General features: G+C 43.7%; 1 long non-coding RNA gene across 1 annotated transcript; it reads right to left on the bottom strand.

Moving 5' to 3' along the window:
• Window positions 1–1,815: 1,815 nt before the first annotated feature.
• Window positions 1,816–3,218, bottom strand: LOC146680653 (uncharacterized). The gene is made up of 4 exons (XR_014918076.1): window positions 2,985–3,218; window positions 2,624–2,732; window positions 2,397–2,518; window positions 1,816–2,254 (listed from the first exon to the last, which is right to left on the bottom strand). It is a non-coding gene; the product is annotated as an uncharacterized LOC146680653 (long non-coding RNA).
• Window positions 3,219–18,151: the final 14,933 nt, after the last annotated feature.

Raw genomic sequence — 18,151 nt, 5'->3', positions numbered from 1 at the left:
GACAGAATGTGTTTTTAAGGTCATGCTAGGCGGTTGCTATGGTGGTTGCTGTGGACTTGGGTGGACCGCGTCCGATTCCTGTTATTAGCTGTCCGCCGTAGGAAGGCTGCGTTCCATTTACAAGTAGTGACAGTCTGCCGCAACTCGAACTCAAACCCCGCTTTGTTCTTTAATTATAGGCCTTTTATAGCCGTTCATGACACGCACACACACACATAAAGCACTTTGCCTCACCATGAGAATGCAAGTTTACCTAACCTAACCTTAAAGTATCTGATATAGGATAGAAAAATGAAGCAACCAGAGATTTAATGATGAAGACTCTGGGTTCTGTAGTTCACGTTTTACAGTCCTGAATGACTCTTTGCATATGATTTATTGAAGAGGAGTTTAGAATGCACTTTACATTTAGACTGTTGCTGTTTCATTTTTTACATTGTTGCCGTGTTATGTCATGAATAAGGTTCACCTGCTGGGGGTTTGATGGATCAGCTGGACAATACAGTCAAAGACAGACTTCATTCATCATATGCAAGAATCCTAGTTGGATTTTTGTTGTCACTCGTGTTTTTGAACCAAATATTGAAAACAATTCTGACAGACTGGATACCTGGCCAGGGTGTACATTACCTTGTACTCAAGCATCCCAGGACAGAGCCCTGCCCCACCATGAGCCTAGTTGGATACGTGGTTATAATATAAAAGGACCGATACTGAATATGAATATTTCATGAAAATTGAATTATAATACAAATTAGTAATAAGGGTTTCTCTGCGCCCTTATCTACCCCATACTCAAAGAGCTGCGGGCAGAGAGGGTGACAGGAGTGGATGGCACTGAAGAGAAGATGCTCGGTTTCTGGAGTCTCCTGGTCCTGTCAGTATTAGTAGGATGCATCTGCTGTGTCTTCTCGTGGATGCTCACCTACCTTGACTCGTTCCAGCCTGGTATGGATTTCCCAACACTGCGGACAGTGGCCCACATCAGAGACGTTTAATATTGATTACATATGTCTGAATTGCTAACCCTAACCCTAGCTCAACAGACCACAATGCCCTGGACTGTCAGTATTATTACATGCTGTGAACATAAGTACCTTTGATCACAGTTTAAAAGAGAAGGAATATTGGAAAGAAAGATCAACATTGTGATATTATTTCTTCCAAACTGACCAGAAACATGCTTGTCAGACTCTCACAGCAAAGGATCAGACTCACTGTGCATGACAGCTCAGGCCAATGATGTCTGTTAGATTGTCAGTTGTTTAGTGCTTCTGTACAGTTAGGGTCACGTCTCTATTTCAGAATAATTAATATGCAGAAAACACTAAAAGTTGATTGTCTTCCAATATTCTAGCATAATTAAAAAACTTTGACTTTGTAAGTACATATTATTAGTCCTAATGCCAGCATGATTCTTCATAACTCCTGCTTTGAAATACTGAACTTTAAAATTGACCTGATGAAAGATCATTTACAGTGGCACTCTGTCAGGATCATTCTGACTGTAAGATCACTGAATTAATCTGAATCCTTCTGAAATGTGCTGTGAATGAATGCTGATGCAACTCACTGTGGGAAAGCTGTTAATAAAATGAATCTGTGACACATGCAACACATTCACAGAGGAAGAGGACACAAAGGGAGGACACGCAGAGGCTGTGTTGAAGTCAGAAATCCAAATCTTTATTAAAAAACAGGCGGCGGTTACAAACAGGAAGACAAGCAGTCCATCAAACAGTCTACAGGGTCAAACATACAGAGAATTCAAACAGCAGTAAAAAATAACTGGACACTGAAAAACTTAAAGCAATAAAAGGAAGCAGCGCAGTATATTCACTGAATTATCATCAATTACAAAAGAGAAAAACGACGATTTCTAAGGATTATTTTCTTAAATGCAGTTGGAGTGTGGCTGGTAAAGATGGAAACATACAGAATGTAAACTGTGTGAGTTTGCTGAACTTTGTTAGTAACAAATGAGGTAAAAAACAACAACCCCAAAACAGACAAAACACAGAAAGAGGCTCTCAGTATTCATTAATAATTAGAAAGAAACATTCTGGTCGTGGATTTTTACAGTCTTAGTTCCGCTCGCTGTCATCATTATAATCATCATGATCAATGGCGAGGTCCTGAGGTGGGCGGGGCTGTTTCTGGTGATGTCACCATGAAGGAACAGCATCTGGCACGTGTTGGTGAAACATCTCAGTACGCTGGTGTAGTTTCCTCTCCAGCTGTTTGACATGTGACACTTGAACATTAAGGGGAAGAAGAAGAAACAGTGTTAGGTCAGGTGACCACATGGTTTCTAAAGTAACTGACAGGAAGTAACCAGGCCGTTAGAAATGGATGGCATGTGTTTAGAGTTACTGGAGTTGGGTAACTCTACTTACCAAAAGCAGCAGCACACAGATGAAGGATCAGATGCTGAATGTTGCAGGAACATGCTCATGTGCGGTGGTCATTCAATGCTGCTCCGGCAGGTTAGACAGTCCAAGACTGATATGCTGCCCATCTGAGAGTTTGAAAACACACATGCAAAGATTTATTTTGTATTACAGTCAAAGTTGGATGTTCATTTTTGTCCTTTAAAAATGTTTGTGTATTTGAAAGCGCTAACATTTAAGAATGACTTGGATTGTCTCCTTTAAAGGGGAGACAAGTGTATCCACTGATCTACGTCACTTAAACAGGATGATGACTCCTCTCCCCCTCACTCAGAAACACTCCTAATATAACCAAGCAAATAAATAATATTGAAGATTTACTTACATCATTACAAAAACGTCAAAAACATCTCCCTTTGATTCTATTTCTCCATTCCTGCTGAACATCAGGCAACAAATATCTCAATAAATCACAGTAAAATGTAAAGCACATGTTTTCTCTGCTTTGTCTAACCTCTGCAGAGCCTCTGTCAAGAAAAACATAACTGTAAGCATAAAACAAATATACATTTCATAACACGTCACTGGACAAACCTCGGTCAGTTGATTTCCTCTGTGCAGTGCAGACGAGCATCAGTCAGCAAGTCAAGGTGGTGAGATGGACTGGTGTCCTTTGTGACTCTGCTGGTTCTTCTGAGGAAACACCACCGTCTCTCCACACCGTCACCATCTGTGAGCACAAACTGCTGCTCTGCCAGCATGTAGGAAATCACATATCACACACACAGGGGTGAAGAAACATCAGAGCTCAACTTTGGATACTTTAGATCCAAACAGATCAAAGCAGCTCTTAGCTTCAGCAATCAGTGAGCAGACAAACAATGATACCAAACTGGCGTGCTGATCCAAGATGGCGCCGAGTATGGCAGCCTCGTCGCGAGCTCCCCCAAGCAACAGCTTTTTTCTGTGCTTAATTTTACTTTTCCTTCATTTTTTCTCGAGTAGCACATGTCTCCTTGTGTACGACCGACAAACCTTACTGGACATAAAAGACGGTCTTTCTTATAACTTTCCGGAGTTAACGTTTTGCAACACGGACGCTCCGTTTGCAGACCCCCCATTCATCTCACCGAGACGCCTTTGTTCTCTGGCCCTGGAGGCCGCAAACGCCGACGCAGAGGGAGAAGATCTGGCGTTCTGGTTCGACTGAGACGGCGCACTAACAGACCACCGTTACCCAGTTTATTACTGGCTAATGTGCAGTCTCTGGAGAACAAGCTGTGCGAGCTTCGGGCACGGATCTCATTCCAGCGAGAGATGCAGGACTGCTGCGTGATCTGCCTCACAGAAACCTGGCTATTGGACAAGGTACCGGACTCCGCAATACAACTACCGGGGTTCTCCGTGCATCGCGTGGAAAGGTCACAGGATCTTACTGGGAAAAGCAGAGGCGGTGGTGTATGTTTCATGATCAACAACAGCTGGTGTGATTATGCGAACGTGCACCCGGTCAAATCCTTCTGCTCACCGGACCTGGAGTACCTGATGATTAAGTGCCGGCCATTATTACGGCTGTTTACATTCCCCCACAAGCCGACACTGACCGAGCGCTCAGGGAACTATACAGCGCGATCAGCAGCGAGGAAACCGCACACTCAGAGGCAGCGTTTATCACAGCCGGAGACTTTAATAAGGGAAACCTGAAGAAAGTCTCACCCAAACTCCACCAACACATCCATTTTAACACACGTGGAAACCGGCTACTCGACCACTGCTACACCTCTTTCCGGGATGTGTACAAAGCCCTCCCCCGCGCCCCATTCGGCCAATCAGATCACTGCTCCATCCTGCTCCTGCCCGCCTACAGGCAGAAGCTGAAACAGGAAGCTCCAACCCGGAGGGCGGTGCACTGTTGGACGGACCAATCGGAGTCTGCGCTGCGGGACTGTTTTGATCACGCGGACTGGGAAATGTTTCACGTGGCTGCTAGGGACATTGATGAGTACACAGACTCAGTCTGCGGATTTATCAGGAAATGCGTGGAAGATGTCGTCCCATCCAGAACAGTTAAATCCTTCCCAAATCAAAAACCCTGGATTAACGGAGATGTTCGCGCGGCACGGAGCACCGCCTTTGCCTCCGCGAACACATCGGACTACAAACACGCACATTACCAACTCCGGAAGACGATCAAAGCAGCCAAACGTGAGTACAGGGACAGGGTGGAGCAACAGTTTGACAACCCTCGGAGTATGTGGCAGGGACTAAACACGATCACAGACTTTAGAGGGAAAACCAGCACACCGCAGACCACGGCCTCTCTGTGTGAGGATCTAAACGTATTCTACGGTAGATTCGACACAGCGAACACCATGAGACCGGACAGTGTGCGCACCGCGGATGACGTCAGTGCGCACACTGTGTCTGAGGAGGATGTGCGGAAGTGCTTCAGGAAGGTGAACGCACGCAAAGCTACTGGTCTGGACGGGATTCCCGGCCGCGTCCTCAAGTCATGCGCGGCTCAGCTGGCTGGAGTGTTCACACACATCTTCAACCTTTCCCTCTCTCTGTCTGTAGTCCCAGCCTGCTTCAAAATGGCCACCATCGTCCCTGTACCCAAATCCTCCACCATCTCCTCATTGAACGACTGGCGACCTGTAGCCCTGACCCCCATCGTAAGCAAATGCTTCGAGAAGCTGGTCAGGGACTTCATCTGCTCTGCACTACCCGACTCACTGGACCCTCTACAGTTTGCATACCGCCACAACAGGTCCACTGATGATGCCATAGCCCTGACACTACACACTGCCCTGTCACACCTGGAGAAGAGAGACACGTATGTGAGAATGCTGTTTGTAGATTACAGCTCAGCATTCAATACCATCGTTCCCTCGAAGCTGGACAGGAAACTGCAGGATCTAGGACTGAGCAGCTCCCTCTGCAGCTGGATCCTTAGCTTCCTGTCTGACAGACGCCAAGTGGTCAGACTGGGCAGCATCACCTCATCCCCCATCACACTGAACACTGGTGCTCCACAGGGGTGTGTACTGAGCCCTCTCCTGTACTCACTCTACACCTACGACTGCACAGCCACTAACAACTCCAACATCATTGTGAAGTTTGCGGACGACACTACAGTGGTGGGTCTTATCACCAACGGTGATGAGACGGCTTACAGGGAGGAGGTCAGCACCCTGACCCACTGGTGTTAAGACAACCATCTCACCCTCAACGTCGCAAAGACAAAGGAGTTGATAGTGGACTTCCGGAGGTGCAGAGAAGTACACACCCCCATCACCATCAACGGCGCTGCTGTGGAGAGAGTGAGCAGCTTCCGGTTCCTTGGTGTACATCTGGCTGAGGATCTTACGTGGTCAGTACACACAAACAAAACAGTGAAGAAGGCGCAACAGCGACTCTTCTTTCTCAGGAGACTGAAAAGATTCGGCATGAGCCCCCGCATCCTCAGGACCTTCTATCACTGTGCCATTGAGAGCATCCTCACTGGATGCATCACCACCTGGTATTGTCATGATTCGGCTGTGTGGCAGGCAGGAGAAGGACCCAAACGCAAACTCACGGAGACGAAACGTAAACTAGTGATGTGTCCTGTGTGTCGAAGCTTCGAATCGCGCGTCGGGTAATCGCGGGGGCGTTTTTCTGAAGCGCGTATCGAGGCTTGCGTTGATTACGTATGCAGTGACGTTCGAGGCCTCGCGGGCAGTCCGTACCACGTGACTGATTCGGGAACTGGTTCACCGGTTCGCGCCAGATTCGAAATAAAATGGGCAGCAAAACACAGCTGATTCCCTCATCACATCGTGTTGTGGAATTGGATTACGTACGTGTTACATAGCTACTGGAGTACTGGACACAAATTTCTTTATCCAAACTTGTATAAACTTGCTGTGGTTTTTCTTGCAACCCCTGCTTCATCTGTGCCCTGTGAGAGGATATTTTCAAAAGCAGGAGAAATCCTCTCAAAAAAGAGGAACCGTCTTCAGCCCAGCACTGTGGGAAAGCTGCTATTTTTGAATAAAAACAAATGAAAACTTTTCCCTAGTGTCATGAGCACTGTTATACAAGCACATTCACATCACAACTCCCTCCCTTTTTGTTTCCATGTACATTCCTGTGTTAAGCTGCCAATTTATTATACACAAATATTAATTAAATTAATATAAAATTAGTATAATATTAAATATAACTAATATTTAGAGTTCAGTTATTGGTGTCATGAACAATAGTAATTCCTTTATTCATTCAACTTGAAGTGCCACACACTAGTTTGTGTCATTATTGAGATGTACATAAGAATGATAACGCAGTTACACAATCATCCCAAAAACTGTGTACTGATAGTTTCCACTTTCTCTTTTGTATCAGACATACTGAGACAATATTCGGGATAAATAACCATGAAAAACAATTTATTTATTCGGTTTAGCGGTTTACACATCACATCATTATAATTATTGAGCCCGTTTCACTTGAATTGTCCACTTGATGGCGCAGTAGAGCAAATGAATCATCACAATGCTTCGAACCATGAGTCGACCAGTTGGATGGGAAGCTTCAGTTCATCATGAGGCTTCATCTCACCATCACTAATGTAAACTCAAAAACACAGCTTTAATGCTGGCAAAGGGTGAAACACAAAAACAGTACTACACTAAACTGGGAAAGCTAAACATAAAGTAAACCAGGAACCACGGGGAGAATCACACACAGCATGAGGGAGACTACGACACTGACAAAGAGAAACACAGGGCTTAAATACACAGAGGGATAACGAGGGAATGAGACACAGAAGGAGGGCACAGCTGGGAGAAATCAGGACTGACGAGACAAGCAAAGCAGGACACATTCACATAAGACACGGAACTTCAAAGTAAAACAGGAAGGATCACATAGAGACGCGAACTTGACACAGTGGAGACAGCAACTAAGAAACACAGAGACATAAACCATAAGGCAGAGGACTCTAAGAACCGAAAGACACAGAGGGGAAATCAAACATGCAGACACAGACTTACACAGAACAGAGGGGACACAGAGAAACATGAAGGGCAAGGGATCGAAACTAGAAACCATAAAATAACTCACACAAGTACAATATTACAAACATCACAAGGAACTAAAAACGCTGGGTCAGGGGACCCAGGACCATGACAGGTATGGCAACAGCACTGCCTACAACTGCAAAGCTCTCCAGCGAGTAGTGTGGTGCTCTGAACGGATAATTGGAGGTGAGCTTCCCTCCCTACAAGACATCTACAGGAAGCGGTGCCTGAGGAAAGCGGGGAGGATCATCAAGGACTCCAGTCACCCCAGCCATAAACTGTTCAGACTACTTCCCCCAGGAAGGAGGTTCTGCAGCATCCGGTCCCGTACCAGCAGACTGAGAGACAGCTTTTTCCATCAGGCCATCAGACTGCTGAACACGTCATAGACACCTCAGCTTCACTACTGGAACTTTAACATTATGCACTCCATACTGTACAGTAATGCCACTGTTTTGCACATGTCTCAACTCTGTATATTTTTATATATTTTATTTATTGTTTACTCTATTTAATTTGTAAAATATGTGTACACACACACACACACACACACACACACACACACACACACACGTAGAAAAATATTTAGTATACACATCCAGAAATGCATATACTATTATATATTGTACATATATTTATTAGTTTCAGATGTAGCCATTCTTGTATTTTGCTTGTTTACATTATTGTATTTTGCACAACTCTGTTGCTTGTGAAGCTCGCACATAAGAATTTCACTCACATGTACTGTACCAATGTACCTGCACATGTGATGTGACAATAAAAGTGATTTGATTTGATTTTTGATTTGATTTTAATTCTGTATGAATACAATATGGTATTTTCAATACAGGTGTCAAATTAATTTATTAAAACTAATACAGATATATGTATATTTTTTGATAATTTAATTTGCTAAATTATAAGAATATATATATATATATATATATATATATATATATATATATATATATATATATATTCATTTAACAATTGCAACTGAAAGAAATTAAATATTGAACAAAAATATATTGTCACATTCTGAGCATGCTCAGCACGCTGACAGACTTGAAGTTGCTACAGATTTTAAGAAGTGATAATTATAGGGAAGAAACTTCTTTTTTTCATCTGTTTAATCAAGCATTTGATGCCTCAGATGTCTCAGTCTATAGCATTCTGCAACTACAACTAACCTGAAGCTTGGATTTGGCTGCAGGTGCCCCTGTACATCCTTCTCAACATGTGGGTATCATTTAATCACACTTCTTCCTGAGCTTTGCGTCATCACAAGACCAAAGGTGGCATCTCGTGTCACAGTCTTATCATTATCCAGAAGAAACATTTGAAGAAACATCATGGAGAAGAAACATTTACGCGCCTCCTGGTTTTGCTTTCTGATCCTGCGAAAAGACTGAGGACAACAAAGCCCAGAGAACACGAGATACACAACATCCAACATTCAGACTCAACAGCCTCCATTAATGAAGAGCACCAGGTTGGTTCAGTTATAGTAGATATGAGCATACTTCACATTACTGGGTATGAATAATAATGAGGAGGTAAACTTTAAAGATGCAGAGCATGATGTCCCATCATCAGACTGTAAACAAACATCCACCAGGCTTCTTTGTTGGCAAAATTGATGATTCTCCTATCAGGGATCAGTAGCGTGTATTAACCTGTGGTATAAGCAGCAGTCACTGAAATATTACTCTTTCAGATAAGAAATCTAGCACATAAAAGCCAGGGTGGGAGGGATCTCTGCAAACTGACTTACCTCTGCAAGTGTGAAGCTCAACAAAAATCTGACTCTCCAGTCACAGACAAACAAAAACCTCCAGCTGGGAGATAGAAAACGCTGTCTGGGTCTTGCTGGATGTTGCTGGTCAGAGTCCACACATTAGCAGAGTGCTTCTTGGTCCCACTGACCCATGTGGACAGTGACTGTGGAGAACTGTTCTGGAAAACAGAGAAGAGAATTAAAATAACAAAAAGCCAAACAGGATTTCCACAAAGACTCTCTTGGAATCAGCAATCAAAAAATCACTGGTTCATATTTCAATTAAATATGAACAGGTTCCTTAAATGTGCGCAGTTCAGATCTGATTTAATTTAATTTCCTTCACACAGCACATTCGTCCAGGCTGACAGGTAAACATAGAATTAATCTCAGGTAACATGACTCATAGTAGAGATTCAGTAAGAAAGATTGCAGGCTCTAATATTATTACCACACAATCCAAGGACACACCAACAGCTCAGATTTGTAGAACTATTTAAACAAATGTCTTCTGAATATTAAATTCAGGTTCACAGTGGGGGGGTGTCGTGGAATTTTTTAAATAAAGTCTGCAACACAGAAAGAGCTGTGATCAAGCTATTTATTACTGCGCCAACACACATCAAACATCACAGTTCAGTCATGTCAGCGCTGCCACAGAAGTGGTGCTCCTCCTCCTCCTTTATGCATTCCAAGGAAGAGGGAGGAAGTTACAAACTGATCCTACCACACTTCAACGGATCAATGGTTATGCTGTTTTGTGCCCTTGGCCTTATCAGCACCTGTAAAGGGAGTTGTTTTCTCAAACTGCTGACGCTGAAGTAAGTTCATCTAGTTTTAGAAACTTTCACTGAACAGTCTATAACAGTGTCACAACTAAGCATATGCATAAGCACTTAAATACTTTAAATGAGAATAACAGAAAATTTCTATTACAGAGGCTAGAGCCTGTCCCAGTAGTCATAGGTAGAACACACCTGGACAGGTCACCAGTCTGTCAGAGGACTAACACAGAGACAGACATCAGAGTAACAAATCTATTTAAAATTAATGTAAGTTTGCTGCAGCTGTATGTATGAACATGTGTTTCTGTGCTCACAGTCCACCTCTCAGGAACACAGCTGGGATTGTATTTTACACTGACCCTGGGTCAGTATAAGTATCATACAGTTTAAATGAAGCACTGAAACTTGCACATATTTATTATAGATGCAGTGAAGCTAATCGAGATATTTGCTGTCAATCTGTGGCTGCGATTAAACACTTTACTGGAAACTTTATTAACTAGTAACTTCATCAGTCATGACAGAAGCTAATATTTCTGTGCTAACATCGTTTAAACAGTAACAGCTTTACTCCAATATAAGCTAACGTTTACACCGTAACTTTAAGCTAGCACCATAAAGACGGTAAAACACGTAATAATATCTACAAATGCATCTTAAAGCTGTTATATTAGCACTCTGTGTATTACTAACATAACCACATTAACATTACTGACACTCGCTGACTTTTAATGGTCATTCTATAAATGCTGTCCGTTTAAATGGTCTTACCTGTACACACTGCATATCCACCGGATTCCAGCCAGAGTGGATTCTGGAGTCTCCCACTCTCCTGTTAGTGATCCTCCATCTGGATGGATGAGAACAACCTTCTGAACAATCTAGCAGGAGATGGCCCATATCTATGGGACTGATTTGTGCTAATAATGCCCATTGTATGGACTGATAACAGCCGAAGCGGGTGAATAAAGTCACCCAGTAGCTAGCTGTGCCATTACCCAGCATACATCACTCACTCCGTAAATGCAATAAACGATACAAAAGTATCGTTCTACCTGTTTTTCAGGTACCGGTAGTTGTTTACATTATATAATTTATTGTGTTCTGTATACGTCACTACAATGTGATTTGGAAAATGTTTAAATATACCGACAACAGGCACTTCCGCGGCAATCTCTTCAATCGGAGGACCCTTCACGTCAATTCCCGATGCGAGAGGGGTACCCTGCGCGTCCATAAGTGAAGCAGAGGGAGCCTGACCATGCGTCACACGTTTGACGAGTTGGGAGTGAGAATGTGTTGATAAGTCACATAAAGGGTGGGGCACGTTTGGGTTCACCTGAAACCTTGGCTGACCCACACCCGTTTTTACACCTTGGCTTGTGTGATTAGGCAAAACGATCAATCTCAAGGGACACTCCCAATGGGGCTTACATATCTGGGACTCTCCACCATTTGCTCTTAGAAATGAAGAAGCTTCTGAGATAAGAGGTGAAATGTCTTCAAGAAACTTAAACAAAGCTCGTAGATTATCGTGACCTGGATGAGGAGATGCCGGACTAGAGCAGCGCAGATACTGAAGGACCCGTCCCATCCTGGCAACAAACTGTTCCAACTTCTGCAATCTGGTAGAAGGTTCCGCATCTTCTGGGCAAGGACAGAGAGACTCAAGAGGAGCTTCTATCCCCAAGCCATCCGTGCCCTAAACACACACACCCGCCCTCTCACATCATCTATAATTGACTGAGACAGGACTCTTCCAGACACTAAACCAAGGCACAATGTACATTTCAATTCCTTTAATTTTAAATATGTTTATATTGTCTATCCTGTAAAATAGTCAGATGTCTATTCATATTAATGTACAGAATTCACCTGCTTGCTGCTACTACTTCACATTCAGCCAATGTATATATATATATATATATATATATATATGTATATATATATATATATATATATATATATATATATATATATATATATTAGGGGTGCAACGATATTCGTATCGATATTGAACCGTTCGATACAGTGCTTTCGGTTCGGTACGCATATGTATCGAACAATACAATTTTTTTCAATTTTTTTCAATTTTTTTTTTTTTTTTGTGTCCCGTTTGGATCTATAGCCATCAGAATTGTTGTCTTGAGGCCAAGAAAGATGCCAAGAGGATTTATTTTAAGTGGATCATCATATTGGTCCATTTGATTGACCTTTATTATAATTATGAATTTATTTTATTTTCAGTTGCAAACGGGACAGACATGACTGTGGGATAGGACAGGGGGAAAGAATGAAAGAAAGAGGGGGAGAGAAAGAAAGAAAACCAAAGGGGAGAAAAAAAAAAGAACAATACAAAATTTGTAATTTATTTTATCAACTTTCCTTCTGACGATGCTGTCTGTGTTGAGCGCTCAGTGAATCTGCATTTGACTACTCCGCCTAGGCTCGAGAGTGCAGCCTAGGCGGAGTAGTCGAACGCAGATTCACTGAGCGCTCAACACAGACAGCATGGTCAGAAGGAAGAGCGCAGGGCAAGCTAGCGAGACAGAAGTGGACCTCCCCACCCTCATTCAGATCTGGCGTTTGGAATTATTTTGGTTTTCATGTGACGTATGACCCTGAAGGTAAGCGAGTCATGGACTAAAGTAAAACAGTATGTTGGATGTGCCATGCAATGCTCAATTACATGGGTGGGAGCTAGTGTGTTAGCGCAGTTAGCTCGTTAACGTGTTGGCCGTCTAGCCCCTCTGTATAGGGTAGCTCGTTAACGGAGATGTGCCGTGTTGTGGCGTTAAGGTTATTTCAACGAGATTAACCTGAAAGCACTAGTGGGAACACAACGAATATGACTGCACATTTACACCGACATCATCCTAGTGCAAAGACAAAAACAACAAGCATGCATGCTACAAACTTTAGCCGAGTCATTTAGACAGCTGTTAGCACAGGATTCTCCTTATGGAGACCTGATATGTTTAATATGCTGCTGAGAATATAGCCCAGAAGAAGCGGATAGTATAGCTTTTATTTTGGAAAGAGACATTTCTCTGTAATAAACTCTCTTTTCCAAAGATGAGTGATTCCTCAATCAGATACAGGGCTCGCAATATCGCTAGCCCGACGTCCCGGGGCTATCTCTGCCCTGCCTGTCGGGCTGTTGTAGGAAGGAAAAATATATGTCATTGCTTTTGCATTCTTTCAGAAATGTAGCTGGGTAATTATGTCATTGGGTGAGCCACTGTCAATATGTGACATATTGAAATCGTGTTTGAATTTGCGCTTGTTTTTTTGCTTTCACTTTGCAATCGCGCGAACTGTGTATAGAGAGCGACAGCACTGATCTGTGAGTGATGATAATTTGTGCACCAATTCCTCTGACATCGTCTTATTAATTGTTAGCTTACTATGCAAACATGACAAGTGAAATCTCCCGCAGCTTAAACATGTGAGAGGTTGATCGCGCAGAGAATCGCTGAATTTTGTGTATCGTTGCACCCCTAATATATATATATATATATATATAACAACTAGTAGCTCAGTGTTCCAACATTCGAAAGAAGGGACTGCTCTCACAGCTAGAGATTGACGAGGTACAACACAAATGCTATGGCAAGGAGGAGTCAGGACGCCAGGTCAGGGGGGCGATATCATCACCCCCACCCGAGATTGGGTACATAGCCCCAAGTGCGATAGGAGAAGGATCGTTGAGTGCGAGAGGAACTGACCTGAAAAATAGGATCATGGCCAAGCTTGAAACCTGGATCCCCCGTAGCCGGTTACCAAGATTACGTGAAGTACCCTCAGAAGGTCTGCTAGATGATGTTAATGCAGCACTACGGGCAATACCTACAACCACGATTACCGACACTAACAAGCTGATCTACAATACGGCAGCAGTGATCAGTGAGATGCTTGGCTACAAGTTGAACAGCCACAAGGGGCAGTACCCTCCATGGAGAAGGAGGCTAGAGGGCAAGATCAAAGTAGCACGGAGGGAGGTTAGCCAACTAACGGAGTTGCAGAAAGGTGCGACAAATAAGGTGCCTAAGAAATACAGCAAGCTGTCCATACCTGAGGCCTTGGAAACTGCCAAGCAAAGACTCACAGCCTTGGCCAGCCGCTTGAGGAGGTACACCAGAGAGATAGAAGGCAGGAGAATAAACCAGCTGTTCTCCACAGAACCAGCAAAGGTGTACTCTCAGTGGCAAGGGAACAATAAGAGAACAGCACCACCAAGGCTGGAGACGGAGCAATACTGGAAGAGCACATGGGAGAAGGATGCAACCCATAACGGCAATGCTCAGTGGCTAGAGGATCTGAGGGCTGACCACAGCGACCTCCCTGAACAGGGTCCAGTAACCATCACAGTGGCAGATATCCAAGAAAGTGTCTCCAGTATGAAGAGTTGGACAGCACCAGGGCCCGACATGGTTCACGCCTACTGACTGAAGAAGCTGACTGCACTCCACGAGCGTCTGGCAGCACAAATGAACCAGCTGCTAGTTAACGAGAGACACCCGGAATGGCTAACTGAAGGCCGGACGGTCCTGATCCCCAAGGACCCCAAGAAGGGACCGGTCCCCTCCAACTACCGACCAATAACCTGCCTCAGTACTACATGGAAGCTCCTGTCAGGCATCATATCGGCTAAGATGAACAGGCACATGGGTCAATACATGAGCGAGACACAGAAAGGAATTGGCAAGGATACCAGAGGCGCAAAACACCAGCTACTGGTAGACAGAACAATCAGCCGAGACTGCAAGACCAGACTGACCAACCTGTGCACTGCCTGGATTGATTACAAGAAGGCCTATGACTCAATGCCCCACAGCTGGATACTGGAATGCCTAGAATTGTACAAGATCAATGGGACCCTAAGAGCCTTCATCAGGAACTCAATGGGGATGTGGCGTACAACACTAGAGGCCAACTCCAAGCCCATAGCACAAGTCACCATCAAGTGCGGGATCTACCAAGGAGATGCTCTGTCCCCACTGCTGTTCTGCATAGGCCTGAACCCCCTCAGTGAGATCATTAACAAGACTGGCTACGGATACCGACTACGGAACGGAGCAGTTGTCAGCCACCTCCTGTACATGGATGACATCAAGCTGTATGCCAAGAGTGAACGAGACATCGATTCACTGATCCACACTACCAGGCTATACAGCAATGACATTGGAATGACGTTCGGACTGGAGAAGTGTAGTTGGATGGTAACAAAGAGAGGGAAGGTAGTCAGAACTGAGGGGATTGAACTACCAGAAGGCAACATTGCAGACATAGAGGACAGTTACAAGTACTTGGGGATCCCGCAGGCGAATGGGAACCATGAAGAGGCCGCTAGAAAAGCTGCAACCACCAAGTACCTGCAGAGGGTCAGGCAAGTCCTGAGGAGTCAGCTGAATGGTAAGAACAAGATCCGGGCCATCAACACGTACGCCCTGCCCGTGATCAGGTACCCTGCTGGGGTAATAGGCTGGCCAAAGGAGGAGATAGAACCCACTGACATAAAGACAAGAAAGCTCCTTACCATGCATGGAGGGTTTCACCCCAAGTCCAGCACCCTGAGGCTGTACGCTAAGCGGAAGGAAGGGGGCCGGGGACTGGTGAGTGTCAGCACCACAGTCCAGGATGAGACAACGAACATCCAAGAATACATTGGGAAGATGGCCCCAACTGACCGAGTGCTCAGTGAATACCTCAGGCAGCAGAAACCCAAGAAAGAGGAGGGAGACGAGGAACCATCATGGAAGGACAGGCCCCTGCACGGTATGTACCACCGGCAGATAGAGGAGGTGGCTGATATCCAGAAATCCTACCAGTGGCTGGACAAAGCTGGACTGAAAGACAGCACAGAGGCACTAATCATGGCAGCACAAGAACAAGCTCTGAGCACAAGATCCATAGAGGCTGGGGTCTATCACACCAGGCAAGACCCCAGGTGCAGGCTGTGTAAAGATGCCCCAGAGACAATCCAGCACATAACAGCAGGGTGCAAGATGCTAGCAGGCAAGGCATACATGGAACGCCATAACCAAGTGGCCGGCATAGTGTACAGGAACATCTGTGCCGAGTATAACCTGGAAGTCCCGAGGTCAAAATGGGAGATGCCCCCAAGGGTGGTGGAGAATGACCGAGCTAAGATCCTGTGGGACTTCCAGATACAGACAGACAAAATGGTGGTGGCTAACCAACCGGACATAGTGGTGGTAGACAAACAGAAGAAGACGGCCGTAGTGATCGATGTAGCGGTTCCGAATGACAGCAATATCAGGAAGAAGGAACACGAGAAGCTGGAGAAATACCAAGGGCTCAGAGAAGAGCTCGAGAGGATGTGGAGGGTGAAGGTAACGGTGGTCCCCGTGGTAATCGGAGCACTAGGTGCGGTGACTCCCAAGCTAGGCGAGTGGCTCCAGCAGATCCCGGGAACAACATCGGAGATCTCTGTCCAGAAGAGCGCAGTCCTGGGAATAGCTAAGATACTGCGCAGGATATATGTATATATATATATATATATATATATATATATATATATATATATATACATATATATATATAATGTTCTTCCTCTACACCCCCCCCCCATTTTTTGCACAAGTCAAGGAGCGTGTCAGGCTACATTTCACTGTGTGTTATACTTGTATAACTATGCATGTGACAAATAAAGAACCTTGAACTTGAACTTGAACTTGATTGAGAACCTACACAGACATATCTTTCCCATAGATCCCAAACCAGATGTGGAAGTTATTTTGGAGTCTGGTAGAGCTTCATTTTTCATTTAGCCTATTGTTTGCTGGGTTGTTACTTCTTCAAACCTCTGTTTGAATTTAGAGCATGTCCTTTATTTGTTCTGTTGGGTTGCAGCTTAATATTTTGCTGTACTCTTAGCAATGCTAATTGTCTATGTAATCTTATTCATAAATGATGTATAAGGAAGCTCACAGATCATAGAAGAAGTGTAAAATAAACAAATTCAGAGCAATAAATTCCACAGAAATGTAGCAAAACAAGTCATATATGCAAACTGATATTTCATTTTTTTGAATTTTTTGAAGGTTCAATACACACTTGCAAAATATTTTAGTTTTTTGGCAATTATCTCATGGTTTAGGCTTTAAAGGGTTAAACTATGATAAGAACTAACATTCAGAACACTTCAAGGAACAAGGAAAAGATACACAAGTAACAAGTAAAGATGTCAAATGAAGTAATGAGGAAACTGTCCAGTGTTCACAAGGTTCTCACTTAAAAAGCTTAGTGTTCAAGCCACAGTTATTAGAATGAGCTGGTTCACATTCATTTCATAGTTAGTTTGTTGTTTCTGTTTGCAGAAACTACTGATTCATACCACCAGGCAGCCTCCCACTCACTACTTAAGCCCTCTTAATTTACTGGTAGAATACACAGATACACATATACAGTGTATTTAAATACTTGAGACACTGTGTCATACAGCAGTTAAATAAAATCACCTCTAAATTAACTTTGCAGTTGCTGGTTTGTGAAGTGTGTGTAGACTGTCTTCTTGTCACCTTCTTTGGGGTGCTGTTGGAAATTCAGGAGAAAACAAAATTAGCTCAGAAACTTCTGAACTGAACTTCTTACTTGAATGAACCAAGTAAAAAGACTATGGCTAACACTTTCTCTTCAGGTTCAGTGAGATTCCGGTCTGAAAAGTACTTCACCCATTTTTCCTGACTGTCCTCAGGTGTGTGTTCTTCTCTGAGTTGTGTAGGTTCAGACTGAGGAGTGAATGTTCTTGAAAGCAAGGTGTAGAATTTCCTGCGTTGTCTTTCTTTTCCTTTAGAGTGTTCGGCCCGTTGAGCCTTGTCCACAAACGTATATTATATTATATTATATTATATTATATTATATTATACGTCCCATTTTATATTCCACTATAGAGATGGTGTGGTCCTTTGGGTCGTATGTTTGAAGAAATGCAGATAACAAACAAACTCTTCCTGTAATGATGGGAAGTTCACCTCTTCACACTGGCAATAAGTCATGACACTTGGAATATAATTACACAAGGAACTAAGTAGAAGCAGGTGAAACCACTCTAAAGAGGAGAAATGAGGAAACGATAAATGATAAAAACAAAAAGAAACAAGGAAACTTTGC

This window comes from Copadichromis virginalis, linkage group LG23 (assembly GCF_057382275.1).
Source record: "Copadichromis virginalis isolate Kocher_CV1m ecotype Utaka linkage group LG23, C_Virginalis_male_GT1.1, whole genome shotgun sequence".
Taxonomy (NCBI): Eukaryota; Metazoa; Chordata; class Actinopteri; order Cichliformes; family Cichlidae; genus Copadichromis; species Copadichromis virginalis.
The sequence above is the reverse complement of the archived record's forward strand: the minus strand, read 5'-3'. Positions and strand labels throughout refer to the sequence as shown.